Source organism: Ovis aries, chromosome 18, assembly GCF_016772045.2.
Source record: "Ovis aries strain OAR_USU_Benz2616 breed Rambouillet chromosome 18, ARS-UI_Ramb_v3.0, whole genome shotgun sequence".
Classification (NCBI taxonomy): Eukaryota; Metazoa; Chordata; class Mammalia; order Artiodactyla; family Bovidae; genus Ovis; species Ovis aries.
Window position 1 is genome coordinate 29369475 of NC_056071.1, and position 15673 is coordinate 29385147.

Here is a 15673-nt window from a genome sequence, read left to right on the forward strand (position 1 = left end):
TGATGTACTCTGCATATAAGTGAAATAAACAGGGTGACAATATACAGCCTTGACGTACTCCTTTTCTGATTTGGAACCAGTCTGTTGTTCCATGTCCAGTTCTAACTGTTGCTTCCTGACCTGCATACGAGCTTCTCAAGAGGCAGGTCAGGTGGTCTGGTATGCCCATCTCTTTCAGAATTTTCCACAGTTTATTGTGATCCACATAGTCAAAGGCTATGGCATAGTCAATAAATCAGAAATAGACATTTTTCTGGAACTCTCTTGCTTTTCCATGATCCAGTGGATGTTGGCAACTTGATCTCTGGTTCCTCTGCCTTTTCTAAAACCAGCTTGAACATCTGGAAGTTCATGGTTCACGTATTGCTGAAGCCTGGCTTGGATAATGTTGAGCATTACTTTACTAGCGTGTGAGATGAGTGCAACTGTGTGGTAGTTTGAGCATTCTTTGGCATTGCCTTTCTTTGGGATTGGAATGAAAACTGACCTTTTCCAGTCCTGTGGCCACTGCTGAGTTTTCCAAATTTGCTGGCATATTGAGTGCAGCATCATCTTTTTTTTTGTTAGCCCTTATAAATCAAAGGCTTTAAAAGCTCTCAAGAGTCCCTTACATGGCAAGAAAATCAAACCGTCAATCCTAAAGGAAATCAACCCTGAATATTCTTTGGAAGGACTGATGCTGAAGCTGAAACGCTAATAGTTTTGGCCATCTGATGCGAAGAGCTGACTTATTGGAAAAGAAGCTGACGCTGGGAGAGATTGAGGACAGGAGGAAAAGCGGGCGGCAGAGGATGAGATGGTTGGACAACACCAGCGACTCAACGGACATGAGTTTGAGCAGGCTTCGGGAGGTGGTGAAGGACAGGGAATCCTGGTGTGCTGCAGTCCATGGGGTCGCAAAGACTCAGACAAGACTTAGCGACTGAACAACAATGACAAATAAATCAAAGGAGCACCAACTTATGAACAGCATGGCAAGATATTCACCTCTAAGTATATGAGTAAGGAGTACAAAAGCCAACTCGTAAGCCATTTTGGAAAGATTTAGTTGAATCTCAGATCTTATTTTTACTCTGGACTAGAGGCAAGATGCAAGCATTTCTTCTCTTCTCCATACATGGAATACTTAAATGGTACCTGACTTATCAGTTCCTCAAACATTTTGGAGGATTGGTCTCTGACATCATATTAATGTAAGGCATTTTAAGGGGCTTTCACTATTATTTTCAGTTCTTATTGTTAATTGTCAGCTCTTATAAAGCCTATTTTGTTAAATTATATTATCCTTGAAAGATAAACATTTCATCCATTTTTCTACTTTATATTCTTGGATTTCAGCAAACTCTTTTTTATGTCTTTAATTCCACTCACAAAAAGTATGAATTCTTTGAATATTAAAATAGCTCTAACATTTTTGCATTTCCTAAGAATTAATATTTCATTTTTCCACATTAATCCTTCTCTTCTTTTCTTGGAGTTGCTTTGGTATTTTTCTAATTTTGTGAACAACAGGCTTAATTTGAACACATTTAAAATCAATACTTTATTTTTTAATAAATTGCGTTAGAATTAATATCCTAATGTAAACTTTGACTGTGCTTTGGCCATCTGCTAGTGGTTCCTATGTGTTTTTAATATTGGTATTTTTCCAGATAATGTGCAGTTTTATTTTGGGTCAGCTGCTTATCCCAATATGATAAGAGGTTTTTAAAACAGCAAATGATGGCATATTATATTAAATTAAAACCTGTTATATTCATACGGCAGAAACTAACGCAACATTGTAGAATAACCATACTCCAATAAAAAAATTTTTTTAATCTCATCATTTCATTTTGCTCAAAATTTTAAAGAAATGGACCATTGACCTAAATGTAATAGCTGAAACAATGATACTCTTGGAAAAAAATAAAAAATAAATCTTCATGATCTTAGGTTAGGTAAAGCCTTCTTAGATATGACATCGAAAGCATAAGCAACCAAAGAAAACATTGATAAATTGGACTTCGTCAATACTTAAAAGTTTTGTGCTTCAAAGGACACCACCAAGGAACTGAAAAGACATCCCAGAAAATGGGAGAAATATTTGCAAGTCATATATCTGATAAAGTATTTGTATCCGGAATATATAAAGAACTCTTCCAACTCAAAAAGGCAACCCAATGTTTAAAACAGGCAAAGGATCTGAATAAACTTTTTCTCAAAGAATGTATACAAATGTCTTCAAGTGCCAATAAGCACATGAAAAAACGCTCGATATTGGTCATCAAGGAAATGGAAATCCAAACAACGATGAGATTCCACTTCAACCACACTAGATCGACTATAATAAAAAAGACAGATAAGAACAAGTGCTGATGAGGTTGTGGGGAAATTGGAAACCTCACACATTGACGGAAAGAACCCTCACAAATGATGTAGCTGGTTTGGTTAACAATTTGGCAATTCTTTGAAATGTTTATCATATTGCCATATGACCTAGATATCTCATATATAGGTATGGGTATATGCCCAAGAGAAATAAAAACATATTCACACAAATCTTGTACATAAATGCTCATAGCAACATAACTGAAAGCAAGCCAAATGTCCACCAATTGATGAATGGATAAATAAAATGTGATCTATCCATACAATAGACTATTATTCAGTAGTAAAAAGGAATAAAATACTGACACAGGACAGCATATTATGAACCCTGAAAATATTATGCTAAGTGAAAGAAGCCAGTCACGAAAGACCATGTATTATATGGTTCAATGTATATAAAATGTCCTGAATAGGGAAATCTATAGAGATAGAAAGTGGATTAGTGGTTGCCTATGGCTGAGGGCAACTAAGGGAGGTGATTGCTAATGGGTATGGAGTTTAAGGAGAGGGGAATGAAAATGTCTACAGGTGAGGGCAGGGATGATCATGCAGCTCTATGAATGTACTAAAAAATCACACTGTACACTTTAAATATGTAAATTGTACAGTATATAGATTCACACACACATCATTAGGATATAAGGGTGAGGGACATTATGCTAAGTCCTCTCATTTATTTTCTGTTTTTTTAAAAAAACATTTAGGAACTTTCCTGGTGGTCCAGAGATTAAGACTTCACCTTCTAATGCAGGGGGTGCAGGTTCCATCCCTGCTTGGAGAGTTAAGATCCCTCTTGTCTTGGGGCCAAAAAACAAAACAAAACCCAAAACATAAAATAGAAGCAATCTTATAACAAATTCAAAAGACTTTTAAAATGGTCCATATAAGGAAAATTAAAATTAAAAAACAAACATCTGACAAAAGCCAGTCATTCAACCACTAATGATTACAAGGTCTGGTAGCCCCTTGCACACACCAACTTGGACCCACCAGTGTTTCAAGACTCCACGAACAAGAACTGCTGCTTTACACCTTGATTTATTATGCTTAACACCCTTCAGTTCTCTCTGCTCTTCATCTAGATGGCTTTAATTCACTGCTTTCCAGGGCTGCTCCAGAATTTCTCTCCAGGAGTGTTTTAGGGGCAGCAGTCTGGTTTAGAAGGAACAACCCCAGGGATTTGTCTTGAAGCTGCATATGCACAGCTGACCCACTTTTTCACTTAAAATTTAGAGGCTGATAAGATTGGTACACCCAGAGTACTGCTTTTGGGTGGTCCCCTCCTCTGCTTCAATAGGGACCACATAGAAATGGGCCTGTAGTCTTAAAACCTGCAGCATAGTTTCAAGGCTCACTTGTGCTTCCAACAAGCAATTATTCTGCAATGATATTCTGCCTTTCTAAATATAGCACATGGAAATGGACCTCCCCTTTTTAACAGCATCTGCCAGCAAGACTTCTTTCCTGGGGCTAAAAATACATGCAGATGATTTTAACTGTGCCACTCTCAGATTCTCCCTTCCGTGTATCTGTTCCTTCCCATGAGTGGTCATTTTTCTATTTGAAAATCATGACCATGAAACCTCGAACATTTACGGGTTATGCAAACAGCTTCCGTCGGTATATTTTTAATAATCACCACTCTTATTATTACCAGATGTTGAAATCCCAAGTGATAGCAGAGTGACAGACTGTAACGGTAAGATTATTTGGTCAAGAGACGCGATGTTTTTGTTTTCTGAGAGAGAGCAGGTGTCTTGCTTGAATTTGTATCCACTTTCCCCCTCATTTGGCTGAGATGTCTTAGACAAATTCTTTAGTATCACTGATCCTTTGTGTCTTCATTAGTGTGTGTGTATCTGTGTGTGTGTGTTCGTGTGTGCTCAATCGTGTCTGACTTTTTGCAACTCCATGGACTGTAGCCTACTAGGTTCCTCTGTGCATGGGATTTCCCAGGTAAGAATACTGGAGTGGGTTGCCATTTCCTGCTCCAGGGGAGCTTCCTGATTCAGGGATCGAACCCGCACCTCTTCCATCTCCTGCATTGGCAGGCAGATTCTTTACCACTGTGCCACCTGGGAAGCCTGTCCTCATTAGTAGAATGCTGCTAATGCCTTAAAGGATTTTTGTAAGAAACATGCGGGATTTTATGTTATCTATTATTAGATTTTGAATTAGATATTAGTTATCTATTGCTGTGTAACAAATCCTCACCCCTCACCCTGCCAAATTTAGCAGCTTGAAACAATTTATTATCTTACACAGTTTCAGAGGATTAGAAATCCTGGAGCAGTTTAGCTGAGTGGTTTTGGTATAGAATCTCTCATAAGATTGCACTCAAATTATTGGCCAGGGATGCATTCTCTGTAGATTGCATGAGTTTGGAGGATTTGCCTCCAAGTTCACTCATATGGTTATTGGCAGGAGGCTTCCATTTATCACCATGGGAACCTATCCACATGGGTTCTCCCAAAGTCAGTGATCAGAGGATAAGATAGAGACAGATAGAGTGTATGCCAAGACATACACTGCACTCTTACAACCTAAATTCGATGGTGACATACCATCATGACTGCCATATTCTGATCACACTAACCAACCCTGATACAATGTGGGAGAGGACAGCACCAGGGTGAAAAGAACAGGAGGCACGCATCACTGCAGACCATCACGGAGGCTGGGTACCACCTATGGATGGAGCACCCAGCAGGCACACCTGGACACTAGTAATTCAACACCCATTTATTGAGCCCTTCTAGGCCCAAGAGGTATAAAATAAACGTTGTCCTTGCCCCAAGGACTCTCATTGTAGAGGCTCATAGTAAGTGCTCGAGAAATATATTTTCCCCTCAAGAGAAAGAAACAAAAACATCATGAAAGGAGATCTTGATAGTCAGAGGTACAGCCACTATCCCTCTAGAGAAACCCCCTCTAAATGTAACTATTATGAGTTGGAGGACTAAGCAATTTTTGGTTTAGAGCCTGAGAATTTACATTAAGGATCTGAGCAGAAGTAAAGACAATCATTACAACTGTCTGTGAGAAAAAAGTGTACTAGGCAAATTGATGATGTCCAGAGCCCAGCGAACATGGTTATTTTCCAAAACAATTATTTGGCAAACTAATAAGTAAGGTTCTAAAACTCTGGGCTCCTTATCTCTATGTGAAAGCAACTAAGGTGTGAGCTCGCCTTGGCAATGATTCATCCACTGTCAATTTTGTTGGTGTTTAATCTAATGCATATATACATACAGTATGTACTATATGACCTTGAGTGTAACATCTTCTTCTATTAATAGAAGGCACTCTGACCTCCCAGTTTATCATAATTAGTGAGCTGTGACTCTCCTGATATTTTACCTGTGCTAAAATATTCATATTTCAGGCTCTTAGAGGAGACATGTATGATTCATAGGATTAATGGCAAAGGAATTTACCTCCATTATCAAATTAGCCTTGCATCTCACCAGCCTTCACAAGGCTAAAGTGAAGCCTGAGATTTATACATAAATATTGAAGTCTGATTCCAAGTTTAATAAAACATGCATACCTTTCCAATATACCCATGGAACTTTTGGACACTGGAACTTTTGCTAATGCAAAAGAGCCCGCAGGTGTCTGAGAAACACCAACTAAAGTCCCATTGGATGGCTGTCATTCCCTCTAATGCCCTTGACCAGGCTTTTCAGGTCACTAAAACTTCTGTGGTTCAGTAGCTCTTGGCTGAGCCTGCTGTTCTCTGCCAGGCCTGTGGAGGATGCAGGAGAGGAGACTGATACCATCTCTGAGCTCATAGATTTAATGAAAAACACTTGTCCCAGAGTCTCCTCCTCCACAAGAAATGGCAGGGATTATAGTTGTCATATTCACAGCTGTATTTTCAGTGCTTATAAAGGGGGCTTCAGGCAATCCCCATTAGGGAATCCCTAGCATGCCCGTAAGAACTAAAGCATCATGTGGCCCCCAGAAGTCTCTGCACTTAACCACACACACCATGAAACTGCAATGAGAACTTTGGGGCCGAGCAGGGGCCAGACCTTCCAAAGTCCCCACATTTTGGATTCATTCCTGTCTCCCTACATTGCTGCCACCTGCCTGATGGTGCACCCTCCTCAACGCCAAGACTCTACTCCAGTGGTTCCCAATCTTCAGCCAAAGAAAAAGTATTTGGCCTTTTGCAGAGAAAAATAAGAATAGTATAATTAGTTTTTGACAAAGCTCAGTGGGAAGGACTATTTATTCTGAGAATAGGCTTTTCTTTATTGGTGTTAATATGTTACATCTTTTATAAAATTATGGTAGGAGACAGTGGAAATTTTTTTTAAAGAAAAAGACAATGATATTTTATTTGGGGCACTTACTCAATATTTCACAGATCCTCAACAAGTTTTGAGGTAGGTTAATATTATAATTTATTTTACAAACTAAAACTCAGGCAGAGATTACATCACTTGTTGCAAACCATAACAGGAGTCCTACCATAACCAAGAATTAATGGTTTTCCAGATTAATCTGATGTGTGTGACTTTAACAGTGATAGCTTGCAAATAGTCATTAAAAACAAAACAAAACCCAAACCCCACTAGATATTACAGAAATTCTACTTTGGGTATTTTGTAATTCTTAAATCAATCCTACACTGATTATACCTGCTTTTGAATAAATAACCTACTTACTCTCATTATAAATCTATTTCTGCTGGATCATCAAAAAAGCAAGAGAGTTCCTGAAAAGCATTTATTTCTGCTTTATTGACTATGTCAAAGCCTTTGACTGTGTGGATCACAATAAACTGTGGAAAATTATGAAAGAGATGGGCATAACAAACCACCTGACCTGCCTCTTAAGAAGCTCGTATGCAGGTCAGGAAGCAATAGTTAGAACTGGACATGGAACAACAGACTGGTTCCAAATAGGAAAAGGAGTACATCAAGGCTGTATATTGTCACCCTGCTTATTTCACTTATATACAGAGTACATCCATCATGAGAAACGCTGGGCTGGAAGAAGCACAAGCTGAAATCAAGATTGCAGGGAGAAATATCAATAACCTCAGATATGCAGATGACACCACCCTTATGACAGAAAGTGAAGAGGAGCTAAAAAGCCTCTTGATGAAAGTGAAAGAGGAGAGTGAAAAAGTTGGCTTAAAGCTCAACATTCAGAAAACGAAGATCATGGCATCCAGTCCCATCACTCCATGGCAAATAGATGGGGAAACAGTGGAAACAGTGGCTGACTTTACTTTTTTGGGCTCCAAAATCACTGCAGATGGTGATTGCAGCCATGAAATTAAAAGATGCTTACTCCTTGGAAGGAAAGTTATGACCAACCTAGATAGCATATTAAAAAGCAGAGACATTACTTTGTCAACAAAGGTCTGTCTAGTCAAGGCTATGGTTTTTCCAGTGGTCATGTATGGATGTGAGAGTTGGACTATAAAGAAAGCTGAGTGCTGGAGAATTGATGCTTTTGAACTGTGAGAAGACTCTGGAGAGTCCCTTGGACTGCAAGGAGATCCAACCAGTCTATCCTGAGTGTTCATTGGAAGGACTGATGTTGAAGCTGAAACTCCAATATTTTGGCCACCTGATGTGAAAAGCTGACTTATTTGAAAAGACCCTGATGTTGGGAAAGACTGAGGGCAAGAAGAGAAGGGGACAAAAGAGGATGAGATGGTTGGATGGCATCACTGACTCAATGGACATGAGTTTAGGTAAACTCCGGGAGTTGGTGATGGACAGGAAGGCCTGGCATGCTGCGGTTCATGGGGTCGCAAAGAGTCGGACACAACTGAGCTACTGAACTGAACTGAATCCTTATCATTGAAGAAGGAAATGGCAGCCCACTCCAGTACTCTTGCCTGGAAAATCCTATGGACAGAGGAGCCTGGTGGGCTACAATCCATGGGGTCGCAAGAGTCAGAGATGACTTAGTGACTAAACCAGCACCAATCCTTATAGTAACAAATTAGCACATTATTGATTTTGTTGTTTTCTGCTTTTGGAGTGGGTGAAGCAGGAAGATAAGCAGCAAGCTTTCCTCAGAGTGCTACGCAACCTTTACGTGCAGATGCTATGCTCAATGCACCATCTGTGGTGCTTTGGGGTTAAAGAAAAGCAGGTATCTAATGAACCCAAGATCCAGAAAAGATGCCTGGATCCAAAAGAGATGGAGGCCTTGCACAAGTCCAAGGTGAAGAGAAAAGCACTATCATCTCGGGCTAGTGATACTCAGCCTCAGGCTACAGCATCACAGCATATGGGAAGAGCTCTTAAAAGACCAGTAAATTTGTCCCAGCAATCTGTTAATTAAAGTTCTTACTAACTAGACAAACCACACATATACTTACATTTACATTTTATTAAAATGGCATCTATAGAAGCAAAATATCTAAATATGTATATCTGTTCCACCTATCATATAAATTGCTCTAATTGTCACAAATCTAATTCACTTAGCTCATTATAATCACTTAAAATTCAGCTCATCCTGACTAGATTCCTGGGCCAGTCTTCTCAAATAACTTATTTTATTATAAGTTTCCTTTTATTTAAACAATTGTCAGTTAGTAACAACACAGGATTAAGAGTGGTTAATTAACAACTGAGAAATTATAAGGAAAATGTCATTATTGGGTTAGAAAATCCAGCATTCAGCAGAGCAAATTTCAAGAGTAAAGATATAGGCACTTATGTTTCTAAACAGGCTGAATGGCACAGCTCAACACAATGTGAGTCAAAGAAGCAAGAAAAAAAGAAGGGAAGGGGCCACAAGAGGCAAAATATTTTATCCTAGCGTCCCCCAGATTGACTGTGGAAGTAAACCTTTTCCATATTAAAAATGTTTATATAAATTATATGAATAGTAATTTTCATAAAAGTCAAAATGAAATGTTCTGCTTAGGACAAAAGATATGCCTAAGCAACATATCATATTTGCACAAGGCCACTGAATGGCATGGGTACTAGCAACAAATGAAAAAGTGTAAGTCTATGGCAGACTGAGCAAAGACTTCAGTGTGGTATTCTATAACCCCAAGACTATAAACTACTCTTGCTATACAAAAGCTCTAATGACATACAGAGTCTTTTGTAGGAACATCTGTGCTTCTGATTGGCACATTATCTACTCTTTAATATGTGAAAGTAATACAGAGAGTTGTGAGAGTTTGCAAAACTACTGTATTTACAAAAATGGTGCAGAAGTGAATTCAACAGTCGATGCACTTGCACGCTTCATTCACGTCTTCAGTGACAAAAGGTATTCCGAACACTATCGAACTGAACAAGAATACTAGCTTCAACAACAGCTGTTAGTAAGCAACAGAGTCGCATAAGTTACCCCAGAATGGGCAAATATTGCCCAAGTAAAATTCTATTGTTAAAGCTGAAACAGATTGAAGGCCATTCAAGTTCAAGCACAGGATACAAATCTTTTGGAGCCCCATCTATTTGTGTTTGAAACATGTGACCTTTCTTCTAACTTGTGGTCTTAAACTTCTGTTTTACAAAACCCAAAAGGAAATTCCAGAAGAAATTAACAGTAGAGGTTATATGAAATAAGAGTAATGTGTGTGTGTGTGTGTGTGTGTGTGTGTGTGTGTGTGTGTGTGTGGTAGTCTCTCAGTCGTGTCTGACTCTTTGTGACCCCATGGACTGTAGCCCGCCAGGCTCCTCTGTCCATGGGATTTCCCAGGCAAGAATACTGGATTGGGCTGCCATTTCCTTCTCCAGGGGATCTTAAGAGTAATACATGGAGCTATAATTAAAATATACTAAAGAAAGTCAACATTAAAACTGCAAAACTTGTTGCTTGTTGGATCCAGCCCTACACTAGGAGTTAGGTAATATATACTACTTTATGTTGCTCGAACATGTTCTTTTCATCAGTGCCCTGTTAAATTAGTCAAAAACTCTACACATGTATATTCCCTTACAATAGCAACACACACTACTGCTACCTGCAAAGCCATCACTCTCAAATGACTTAATGAGTAAAAAGAAATAAAAAGCAGAGGAGTAACATATTAAGGAGAAATAATGGAAATTAGAAGATTCATGTGGTTCAGCTCTTTTTAATCAGCCAGCCAGCTTGCTAACAACAAGAGATGGGTTTCCATTGAGGAAGGTCCTGTGGAGTGTGATGTGGTCACCAGTGACCTCTGTCTTATCTGGGGTTGCAGTAGGAAGTTGCTTGTTCTTCATTTTGCTTTCAGTTCAGTTCAGTCACTCAGTTGTGTCCGACTCTTTGCGACCCCAAGAATTGCAGCACGCCAGGCCTCCCTGTCCATCACCAACTCCCGGGGTTCACCCAAACTCACATCCATCAAGTCGGTGATGCCATCCAGCCATCTCATTCTCTGTCGTCCCCTTTTCCTCCTGCCCCCAATCCCTCCCAGCACCAGAGTCTTTTCCAATGAGTCAACTCTCCGCATGAGGTGGCCAAACTACTGGAGTTTCAGCTTCAGCATCATTCCTTCCAAAGAACACCCAGGACTGATCTCCTTTAGAATGGACTGGTTGGATCTCCTTGCGGTCCATGGGACTCTCAAGAGTCTTCTCCAACACCACAGTTCAAAAGCATCAATTCTTCAGTGCTCAGCTTTCTTCACAGTCTAACTCCTACATTCATAGATGATAACTGGAAAAACCATAGCCTTGACTAGATGGACCTTTGTTGGCAAAGTAATGTCTCTGCTTTTGAATATGCTATCTAGGTTGGTCATAACTTTCCTTCCAAGGAGTAAGCATCTTGTAATTTCATGGCTGCAATCACCATCTGCAGTGATTTTGGAGCCCAGAAAAATAAAGTCTGACACTGTTTCCACTGTTTCCACTGTTTCCCCGTCTATTTCCCAGAATCAAAATATTTTTACCCTTTATGTAATCATTTACTTAAAAAATTTGAACCTCCAGGATTTTGTCCCAGATGAGGATACCTTGCTTCTAACTGTAGCTTCTTCAGCTTTCTCTGGACTAATCACTTTATCTTCCATTTCCTTCTGCTCCTCTGCAGAGGCTGCCTGGGGGACTTCTGCGGACATACTGCTCCCTCTGCGGACAAGAGGCTGAGAAGAGAAGTGCCCGAGACAGTGGAATTTTTTTAGTGTGTCACCTGGCATCATGGAATAGTGGCAGTCCTGTGGGATGTCCCTACTGGTTTTTCCTTGGTTCTTGAATTCCAAAGGTTTGAGAACCACTGTCATACAAGAACAGTTCAATCCCCACCTCACCCTTGGGGCCTTCCCTGTCTTTTGGGGCTCCCACTTTTCCTTTCTTTTAAAAAATATCAGTTAGGATATTTTCCTTGTAAAGTCATAAGTATATAGGTGCAGGACAATTGGTAAATGTAAAAACTCACAAAGAAGAAAATAGTAATCCTCTATAGTCTCACTTCTCAAGTGAAAATAAATATTGCCTAAGAGATGCCCTTCTATTCTGCTTTCTGAGTTTATCATTTAACTTTTTAACATTTTGTATGGTAATTTCATAATATTCTATCCTCTTCCTATACAATTAAGTGCTGACTTTGTGTAGCTCCTGGGGTAAGCATTTACATGTATGAGCCACTTAATCCACAAACAACCTTGTAAAGTGGGTACTATTATTATTTCCTCTTTGTAACTAAGGCTCAGAGAGTTTAAGATATACACCCATTTTACAGAGCTGCTAAGTAGTGGAGTCTTTCTGACCAGGGGAGCCTGGCTCTGGAGCTGAGACTCCAAAATAGTCTGATCCAGTGCACTTCCATCATATGGATCTACCACAGTTTATTTAACCATTCTTTGACTTTTGCTCATTTCCCTTTTTTCCTCCAAGTTTCCAGTATTATAAATAAAGCTGCCATGTACAACCTCATAATTAAATCTTTGTGTACATTATCCAGAAGTATTTCTGCAGAATAATTTCTGGCAGAGGATTTGCTTGATCAAGGAGATTACAGTATTAAGGCTTTGACAAAATTCACCAACCTGCATCTCAGATTGTTGTGTCTTTTCAGAATGTTGTATCCTTGACACTCCATCCAACAAGCTAAGCAATGAAGAGCCAGTGGAGCCAAAACTAAATAAATTTTTAAAAATACTTTTGCTATATGATGCTTTAGTTACTAATATGGTAGTAATCCACAGTGATCCAAACCCTTGTATAATTCAGTCCCCGTGAATACCTGTGACTTGTTTCTAATGAGCAGAATATGGCAAAAGTAAAAGGATCTTGCAGATGTAATTAAAGTCCCTAATCAATTGATTTTCAGTTAATCAAAATGGAGATTATCCTCTGTGGGCCTTACCTAATTAGGTGAGCCCTTTAAAAGGGCTTGCTGAAGTTAGAGAGACTCAGAGCAGTAGAAACTGTTACTGACTTTTAAGAAGTAAATCATCATGAACTGAAGCTGCAAGTACATGAATTCCATCACCAGTATGGGAGTTCAGAAGTTTATCCTTCCCTGCCACACCTCTATATGAGAATGCAGTCTGGCCATCATCTAGATTTCAGCCCTGTAAGGCCCTGAGCAGAGAACCCAGGTAAGCCATGCCCAGACTTCTGAGTTGCAGAAACTCTTACATAATAAATGGGTGTTGTCTTAAGCCACTGAGTTGTGTGCTAATACAACTAACAAGACTACAAATTTTCCATGTGTTATTAACCATGGTTTTTCCTTCTTTCCAGCTCATGTTTCTGCATTCCTCATTTTCTTATTTGGGTTCTTAATCGTTTTTGTTTTAAAGATACCAACAACCCCTTTGTCTGTCATAAATAATAAACAGCCATTGCACTTCCATGTGGTCACATCCATTGGTCTTTCCCTTGGTGGTGTCACTTGGAAAGTCCATCCTTAACCCAAAGTGACAGCATGAGTCACATACATTTTGTCTAGTACTTTTGTGGTTTCATCATTACATTTAAATCTTTAATCCATCTGAAGAGGTTTTTGGTAAACGGTGGTGCACAAAAGCCCAACTTTCACTGCTTTCAAACGTACAAACAGTATCTACTGAATAATCATTTGCTTTTCAACTGAATTTATATCAGATCAAAAGTCTAAATTTGGCCTTTTCCATGTGTTACATTAGGTCTGTCCTGTTCTGCTTTAGTATCCAACTGTTTTCATTGTTAGAACTCTACGATGCGTTTGAGTATAATAGGAAAAAAATCACCCTTCATTTCTCTTCTTTCATAAACTTTCCTCATGATTCTCAAACATTTCTTCTTTCATTTTATCTTTGGAATTGTTTTGTCAAATTCCATTGGCAATTTAATTGTATCTGTGGCACACTGAGATACATTTATAGATTTATACACATATAGATTATAGAATTGACTTCCCGTATTTCCATACTAGAACATGTTTAGAACTGTGCGTCTTTTTCATGACCTTGTCAAAATAGGTGTAGTTGTGTACATTTTCCACATGTCTTATTGGATTAATGACAGGGTTTTAAATATTTTCATTTAAGACATCCTGCTGCTGCTGCTGCTGCTGCTGCTGCTAAGTCGCATCAGTCGTGTCCGACTCTGTGCGACCCCATAGACGGCCGCCCACCAGGCTCCGCCCTCCCTAGGGTTCTCCAGGCAAGAACACTGGAGTGGGTTGCCATTTCCTTCTCCAATGCATGAAAGTGGAAAGTGAAAGTTAAGTCGCTCAGTCATGTCCGACTCTTCGCGACCCCATGGACTGCAGCCCACCAGGCTCCTCCGTCCATGGGATTTTCCAGGCAAGAGTACTGGAGTGGGGTGCCATTGCCTTCTCCAAGATTATAAGAAGATTTTTTTTTAACTTATTTGTGCAACCATAAATCAGTAAAAGTCTGGCAAAAGTCAATGAAAGCATTCTGTGAGAATCAGTTCTTAAACAATTATCAGTACCCCCTCATGGGATGTATGTACCTATGCTGATTAGTCTAAACCAACAAGAGAATCCCAAATTCCTTGCAGTAATTGGTTCAGGAATGGACAAATCTAAGATAAGTTGGGCCAGTGAAACAAAAAAGAGGTTTTCCAGGGGATTGTGATAAGAAGCTTTCTTGCTCTTTGATGAGAACCCCAGGAAGCCAGTTTCTTCCACTGGTCATAGTCAAGGAGACGTGTGTATTTTGGCAGCTGTTGTGTGACCGTAAGAAGCACCCTCAGAATGAAGCTGAGTCTGTGGATAGCAGAGCAGAGACGCCGAAAGACTGTGCTGATGACACCTTTGAATGCCTGGATCATCTAACTCGAGATCTTTTCTGCCTCTGTGCTTGTTCTTTGAGCCAGTTCATTTTCTGTTTGTGCGCCTTTCACCTGGGCCTTTTTTAGCCCAAAGCACCCTGCTGATACATGAGGACTGAGTGAGACAGATGAAGGACAGTTCCCAGCACAGAGTGGCTGCTCAGTATATGATAGCACCACCTGCCATCATCCCTGACCCCTAGCCCCACCAGGCCTTACTTCCGTGTCCAGTGCAGACCTGCGTCCAGCCTTTGCTCCCACACTTTCTCCCTCCTCACTCACATACGGAGCTTTCTCGTCCTTAAAGACCCTGCTCAAATTCTACCTCCTTCACAAATGCTGTTTGGCTCGTGGGGAATTCTCCTCCGTGCTTGGCTTGTCTGAGCCTCACTGCCTCCGTGGCTACCTTTGCCTTCCTGAGTCTGGGTCAGTCTCCCCATTCCCCATCTAGAGTGAATCCCTCCAGGGCCTGGACCACCCAGTGTACCTCAGCCTCCTGCACTGGTCTGCCTCCTGCAACCTCTTGCCCCTTGTAATGCTCAGTGAGCAATTGATGCTGAAGTTACTAGCCTTTAAATTTCTTCTCTCCCTTGCTTTTTTACAATTTGTGGGCACCAGGATTCAGCTGAATGAGATTCCTACAACAGCAAGAGGGGTGTTATTATTTTGTTCTGAAGGTCTCTACAAGTATAAGGCATGTCTAAAGTGGCTATAAATAATTTATATTGTCCATAACTCAAGTCGATCAAAATAGACCTCATCACAGTGATGCGGCAAAATCTGGTACAAGCTGCTTTTCTGCTGCCTCCAAAGCCATCACAAACTAGGTGCAGATGAAAATCTGCCTGGATTCCCTCCTGAATCGGATTAATGCCCCATCCGAAATCACATTAATCACAATCTGTCCGAGATTAGACCCTGGATAATCCCATTGGACAAGAGGTGACAACCCAGATTCTATCATGTCATTCATTATCTATTTTTGGAATTTGCTAGTAACTCTAGCCTCCAGAAGATGTTTTCTGGTGAAAGAGGATCCTCTGTAGATTCTTTTGAAAAACTGTCCGTTCATGGGCTTTGAATAGAGCCAA

The 15673-nt window shown here is 40.0% G+C and overlaps 1 long non-coding RNA gene across 1 annotated transcript; it reads left to right on the top strand.

Moving 5' to 3' along the window:
• Positions 1-3870: 3870 nt before the first annotated feature.
• On the top strand, positions 3871-15673 carry LOC105603147 (uncharacterized). Its single transcript, XR_001022142.5, has 3 exons — positions 3871-4069; positions 11389-12898; positions 13832-15673. It is a non-coding gene; the product is annotated as an uncharacterized LOC105603147 (long non-coding RNA).